The sequence below is a fragment of the Myodes glareolus genome, chromosome 6 (genome assembly GCF_982192425.1).
Source record: "Myodes glareolus chromosome 6, mMyoGla1.1, whole genome shotgun sequence".
Classification (NCBI taxonomy): Eukaryota; Metazoa; Chordata; class Mammalia; order Rodentia; family Cricetidae; genus Myodes; species Myodes glareolus.
The window spans coordinates 30,611,396-30,618,960 of record NC_142031.1 but is presented as its reverse complement, the minus strand read 5'-3'; the positions used below and the strand labels follow the sequence as shown (position 1 = coordinate 30,618,960).

The 7,565-nt window shown below is 39.1% G+C and overlaps 1 long non-coding RNA gene across 1 annotated transcript; it reads right to left on the bottom strand.

Moving 5' to 3' along the window:
• Positions 1-435: 435 nt before the first annotated feature.
• LOC125388546 (uncharacterized) lies at positions 436-6,772 on the bottom strand. The gene is made up of 3 exons (XR_007228270.3): positions 6,371-6,772; positions 1,014-1,158; positions 436-738 (listed from the first exon to the last, which is right to left on the bottom strand). It is a non-coding gene; the product is annotated as an uncharacterized LOC125388546 (long non-coding RNA).
• Between the last annotated feature and the right edge of the window lie 793 nt (positions 6,773-7,565).

The window sequence follows — 7,565 nt, the reverse complement described above, 5'->3', positions numbered from 1 at the left end:
CCAGCTGCCTGCCCCAGGGATCCCATCTATACACCTCCTGAGCCCTACAGTTACTGCCAGGACACCATGCTTACGTGGATTTCATGTAGGGGCTGCAGATGTGGACCATGTTCTCATGCTTATGTGGCAAAAGGCTTTCCCACTGATCTAGCCAGGAGATGACTCTAGATATGAGAAAATCCAGAAATAAGAAGCAGACACATTTTATATATTATAAAGTGGACATATATTATTCATGTGATAAAATAATACAAGCTTTAATATGATGACTTTTAGAATCACATTAAATATGAAGTAACTGAAAAGTAGAATGATTATAGAAAGTTAACAGAAATAAATAATTCAGTAAATAGTACTTGGGTATAAGCTATTGAAACAGAAACAAAAAATGTAAACTTTACATTTTATTCTCACAAAATAAAGCCTGAAGTTGAAATAACTTGACCATGTGATCTTCTGGAATTCATGTGACGCTAATAATTGGTGACATATAATTGGTGACGTGGCTACTCTCCATGAGCAGAGCCTTGCAGAATCCTTAGTTACTTTTGCCATCGCTGAGCCCAAATGCCCTGCAGGATGCTTCATTTCTGCTCACAGTTGAGGGAACAGTCCACCTTGGCAGGGAAAGCATGGCTGCAAGGGTGGAAGGCAGCTGCTCCCACAGCACCCACACTGGAAAAGCTGATGGTGAGGAGGACAGATACTCAGGCCACGTTCCTCCTCATGGAGCCCAACCTGTGGGATGTTGGTGTCCACATTTAAAATGGATAGTTCGACTTCAATTAACCTAATCCAGAAAATTCCTCACAGGTAATATCTGAGGTGTGTTTCCATGCTGACTCTAAATCCAGACACATTAACCATCACACAGTGCTGCTCCCTGGAACTAACATCTCTTAACTCTTTATTGTTGACATCTTAATGTGGCAAACAGTCAATATTACCTTTTCTGTTTCAAGTATAAGGAAACAAGGAGAAAGACAGAGGACAAATAAATGACCCAAGCTCACCTGTCTAGGTAGGGACAGACACCAAACTGCTTCAAGGACTAGATCCACAGTTGCTGTGATGTCCTCGTGATTCCTTCAGATAACACTCACTTGAGAAAGCATCCTGTGTTAAAAAACTGCATGCTCCTTTTTGTAATGTTTTGCTCTTATTTACAATTTTAATAAAAGAAATAGAGAAATGAAAAGGATAGTAAATAAATACAGCATATGATTTTAATGCCCTTGAGAAAAATACAGAAATCATTAGGCATAGAAAATTGTAAAACCCAGATCCACAACTGCAGGCAAATTTCAGTGTTGAATGTAAGCCAACCGTCTGTGTGTTCAACTAGGAAGGAAAACAACAGAATGGAAGAACGTCTTGAAAACACAAGAAACACTTACTTCTGGTTGGATCTCAAAAAAGAGACATGGAAACCCCTGGAAGAATGGCAAAGTATCTTTGAATTTGCATAACTCCATCCCAGAAACAAACTGAAATTATCAAGCTATTTGATGATAAAGCAGGATGCTGGAAAGCGCAGTGAGGTTACAGTGTATGTCGGAGGCCTGAAAGACTGGAAGAATCATACAAGGGACGTGTTTGCTGCATGGGACCTCTGACTTATGTCACATTTTCCAGATTTGTATCCTGCAATGAACCCTATCTTATTTTCGCTTTTTATATTTTTTGTTTCCTTTAATTAGCATACTATAGAAGGCAATGTGCTTTATTATGGCATTTTCATACATACATAACATCTGATGTGTTTCCTTCCCCTACTCCTCATCCCTGTGTCCTGTGACATCCTCTAACTGGTGCCCTTTCCTCGTCTACATAGTGCTAGCTTCTGCTTAGTCGTATTTTAAATATTTATTTTATTTTCATACTGTGTGAGTGTGTGTGTGTGTGTGCATGTGTGTGTGTGAGAGAGTGTGTGTGTGTGTGCACGCACTCACACGTGCACGTGAAAGCACAGGTGCAAATATGCTCATGAGCACAGGTGCCCCATGGAAGTCAGAAGTGAATGCTGAATGTCCTGGGGCATGAATTGTAGGTGACTGTGAGTTATCCATCTTGGATACTGGAAACAGAACTCAGATTCCCTACAGGTACAGCAAGTGCTCTTATTGCTGAGTCATCTCTCAAGGCCCTGCCATCACTCTCGCCCTGCCCTCTTAAGACCCTGTCCTCCCCTCCCTTGATTTCCTTTCTCAGTTCATAGCATACATGCACACACACACACACACACACACATCATGTATTCTGCATATAAAGGAACATTTGTCTTTCTGAGTCTGATTTATTTTAGTTAACTTTATGATCTCCATTTGCATCCATTTTTAAATCAATGTCATGGTGCCATTTGTCCTTAGAGTGGCATAAAATTCCACTGTGTCTATGCACATTTCCATCACCTAACCCTCTGTGGCTTAGCCTTTGATGTCCTTGAACAGCTGTTGCCTCTCCTCTGTCACACACAGCTGCTCAGTTCCTCCTGGCCCTGCACAGTCACTTACCAGCATACCCACTCTTTTTACCAATATAGCCACAGCTAACCTGATGTGTAGCTGCCCTTGCTCTGAGTCCTTCAGTCCTTTCTCCATGTCCATCTCCCTTCATAACTTATTAACTTAGAGGTGAAGTTTTCTATTCTGCTAGGGAGAATGCTTATCACAGCACACAGCTCTCTCCATAAACATTGGCACTCTTCAGAGAGATTTCCTTGTCATGGTTTTGTCTAAGTGTCTAACATCTCACCCAACGAGGTGTTCACGTATTTCAAAACCTCTTTATATATTCTACAGAAGATAAAATATTTTCTTTTTATAATATTTGCTATTTACAAAAATAATGTTACTTGTGGGGGTTTAACATGCAATTGTAGTTGCCCTTGGAATTAAGGAGAGACTGTCAGATTATAAAGTAACTGGTTTTAGGAAGATGTGAGTTGCTCTGTGTGAATATGAAAGCTGAAAACTGAACTCAGATCCTCCTCAAGAACAATATTGTTTACTGTTGAACTTTCTCTCTTGCTCCCTAATTTTTTAAGGCATGGGTTGATAATAACATCAACAGTGCAAACACCAATATGATCCTGGACTCATTGAATTGGACATAGTTGCAGATTGGCATCCAAACCTTCTCTTCATATTGTATACTGGCTTACTCAGATTCCAGAAACAGTATACCCAGCATTTCAGATAGTTTCTAGATCAGAATTTGAAGAAAAATGGGCTGTTGGGAAGACCCCAGAACAAAGCTGACATATTATTTACTAGAAGGTTTGCTGTGTTTCTGTTGATTTGGGGATGCTGGATGCACCCCTTTCATAGCTCTGTCTCAACACAAATAAATCAAGAGCAGCATTTACACTAAATCTACTGTCATTCAAATGCTATCTGTTCTTCTCGGCCATCAGTTTTCCCCTTTAATGTATCTAAAAATTGTCACTTCTAAAAGGTAAATGGCTCTCCAAAGGCTAAATAAAACAGAAATAGTACTCATAGGAGCAGCTTGCCTTTTAAGACTAAATACATCAAGTTTGGGTGTCAGAGGTTTTATGGAGGTGTTTATTTACTTTTTAAATCATATTGCACTGAAAAATAGCTCCTGATGTGTATTCATATTCAGTAAAGGAAGCTCAGTAGTAGAAAAGGACATCATGTCATACAATTTCAATATTATAAACAGCATTGTAGTACTGGAACATAAACTGGTCTCCTATATGACCTACTGTTCCCCTAGCTCCCACAAGCTGGGAGCAGTGAGATGTCGAGGAATGGTCCCCCTTCATTTTCTGCTTTGCTCAAGTGATTTCTTCATTTTGTCTATGTCCTTTAAAGTGATCAGCAAAGGCAGGATTACCCTCTTAATATGAAAGAATCATATTAAGGAATCTTATTAAGATAATGTTAAGATGTTTCTTTTAAGATTTACTTTTAGAGGGACCAAAGAAATAACTCGGTGCTCAGAGGAATCAAGTTCAGGACCTAGCATGACCATCGGGGAACTCACAATCACATGTAACTCCAGTTTTGGAGGATCTGCAAACACCCCACTCACATGTACATACTCCAGCCCCACATATAAACATAATCCAATGTAAAACACATCATAGAAGACCAGTTTCACTCACAATGTGTATACTGGGTTTCATCCTTTCTCTTTATGAGTAAATGGTTTCTCCTAAAACTACTAGCTATCTTCTCCAGGCCAGGATCAATTAGCAGCCACTGGACAGCTGGGAAAGTTCCAATTCCTCTGTAAAGCACGTCTCTATGAGGCTCATTAGAAAGCACATGTTTAAGCACTCCTTAGGAGGCCCATCCAGGAAATGGATCACTGGGACCCTAGAAAGGGTGGGCTCTACTTTCTGAAATGGGACTTACTATTTTTTGAAGTTCCATGGAAATGCCCTCTGTTGCCACATCCAGTAACCTATTTGTCTCAGTTGTAACGTTATGATCAGAAATATCTATTTCAGAACATGTTCTTAGCATGTTAAAGACGCTGGGAATTTATGATATGTGCGAGTCCCATGCTCTGTTCACAGAACAGACATTAATGTCCTCTGAGAACTCTCTCACAGACCTCTGTTTTCTAGCCTTTCTAAATCATGACGTGTTGGAGGATCTTTGACATCCTCAGGTGGTAGAGAATCATGTAAATCGATGTTGTTATTATCAAAGGCCTCCTCATTCCGGACCAGTTTGCCTGGCATCATTGTTCTAATTTACATGCAAGCGCTGTGGCTCAGAGTAGTGTTGAATGCCATGTCTCCCTCTGCGGGTACTTTTACAGTGAGAGAATTGCCACGGTTGAATGTGCCACTGAAGTTGAAAGGCTAATGTTATCGACTGAATGAAATAAGGGAACTTTCATCTGATGCATGGTAATAAAAATGAGTTAGTGCAGCATGTAATGCTTTGATTGTTGGGAATAGGGAACTTGTAAAGAATGGATTTTAGAAGAAGAAAGGAGGAGGAAAGAATGAAATTTGATTTTAAATCCCAGCTATTTCATCTTCTGAAGGACTATAATTTAGCATATCTGACTTTTTAAAATTGAAATGTCAACATATACAAGAGTATTACAAGCGAGTTCTACTATGTTATTAAAGTCACGCTGAATGTTTCTGTTTAAAAGTTCAATAATTAATGTTCTGGCTCCGTTGCTTAGTTAGCTAAAGCACCTGCATAGTGGAATAAATTCAATAATTATTTGTAATTATTTTCCCCAAAAGTTCATCTTTCTAATTTATTTAAAAAAACTAGAAAGACCTGGATAAATGCATTAATTTTTAAAGTGTTTCAGATGGAATAAAAGTTAGATGAAAAGAAATGAAAGGTTGTGGAATCATAGGTAGCATAAAAAATACAAGAGCCAGGGGATGGGACGACAGTGAGGTCTAAAATTCGGTCCTCTAGATACGATTGTCCAGCGTAATGATGAGAACATCTAAGCTGTGGCCACATGCATCTGATCTTCAATAAAAGACAGGAAAGTAGGGGAGACTAGAAGGAAAGAAGGAGGCCATCAGGAGGGAGAGGGGGTAGCGAAGACAGTGTGTGTGACCGTAATAACTGCATCTATGTCTGAGAGCTGTGAAAATGCAAATAATGAAAACATAAATAAAATTTAAGTCTTTGAATTTTTACTTACCCTTTAGAGTTCTCTGAGCCCCTTTTCTCTAAACAAAGTTGCAGTAAAATATACACGGGGAAATATAAATGAGTAATAAGCGCATGTGTATATGTGCACACCCATGTGTGCAGGAAGTCCAGTGTATCTCACAGACCACAGACACTAGTTCACCTTATACAGGAAGCCAGCCTTAACTAACACATTGTTAATTTTTGAGATTATAATAACATCATTTTTTCTTCCCTTTCCTCCCTCAATGTCCTCCTGTGTCCCTCCCAGCTCTCCTTTAATTTCATGACCTCTTTTTCCACTAATTTTTGTTGCCTGCAGTAATGATAGAGAAAGGGGCTGGGAGGAAGAGGGAGAGAGAGAGAGGTCTCTATATGAAGCCTGCTCAATCTGTATAATGTTACTTGCAAAAAAAAATTATATACATGTGAATCTCTGCAAAGAACAGGGGAGATCATTGGATACCCCATGGGGCTGGAATTACATGCTGTTGTGAGTTCTTTGATTTGGCTAACCAAACTCAGACCCTCTACAAGAGCAACAAGGGCTCTTAAAAGCTGAGACATCTCTCCATTACCCTCAATTAACTTTTTGAATTCCTGGAACTCAGTGAAGAAATTTCCCCACATTATATTCCATGGTATTAGGTCCTAGATCAGCTGGCCCAGAGAGCTTCTAACCATAGGACCAATCGATAGCTCCACCATTTGTTTGGACCCACCTTCTGGCCTGTCACCACAGGCTTACAGTCTCATCAGTTCTATACTGGATCAATACGCCCCTTTGCAGAATTTTGTGGTTCAAATCTTCATATCATTATGTGAACATTCTGTCTTGTTTGCTTTCCAAGCTGCCTTGATGAGATCCAAGTACTTAGCACAGATCCTTCTGAAGTTTGCTCACAAGTGGCTTCTTCGTGCATCACCTACACAGAACCATACAACCCCATTTTCTGTCTCCATTTCTTAGGACTGGCAGTGTATAGTTTTATCCACTTCACCTTGTTCCTAAGCAGTCTTAACCCTCAATTTGAATGATCATGCTGGATCTAAGGCCACCTATTCAGGTAAGTGTTCCTGTTTCCAGAAACATTACCTGTTGTGCCCAGTTCAAAGTAGACAATAGTTTCCATTCAACCCAGAAACACTAATAAAAAAGAAGCTATGTTCTAAGAATGTTAAAAGCTCAGAGTTCTGGAAGCCAGGAGAGTCTCAAACACTGAGCTCTTGAAGGAGAATGATTCAAACCTTGGGTTCATTTGGATAATTTGCCTAATATAACCTTTCTAAATTCATAGGCACTGGAGTAGGTTCATGGATATTGTGAAAACTGAGCCATAACCAACCATCCAGTTCAGTTTTCACCTCAGACTGACCCTCATTCTGTGTACATAAACCAAGAAAAATCATCTGATTTTTCTGAGTCTTGTTTTACTTATTTTTAAAATGCAGGCATAATCACATTCTAGAATCTGCTTTGATTGCATATTATATTAATTAAAACTTAAAAGGCACCTCAATCATGATGCAAAATAGGGATATTTTTGAATTACATGGACTTTACTAGACTCTTGTATAAAACATTTCAAAACATATTAGCGTATTTAGTACTCAAGTCTCCTATAAGGTTATTTTCCCCATGATAAAGAAAAGGAATTAAATTCAGAAACTTGAAGCATGCCTGATATCAGCTTGGACTTTTCTCCCAGAAAATAAAGTATTTGCTATTAAGCTTTCTTTGACATAATTACAAGAGGAAAATTAAGTGGTGGGCCAAGGTTACAAGAATCATAGTGAAAGTTATTGTCTTCATTTTCCAGCAGGGGAAAAAAAACCTACTTGAAAAGCTGGTGTCTAAACATTGCCAATTACCATGTGATGAGAATAAAAATGGTGAAATTAAACAGAGGTGATGAA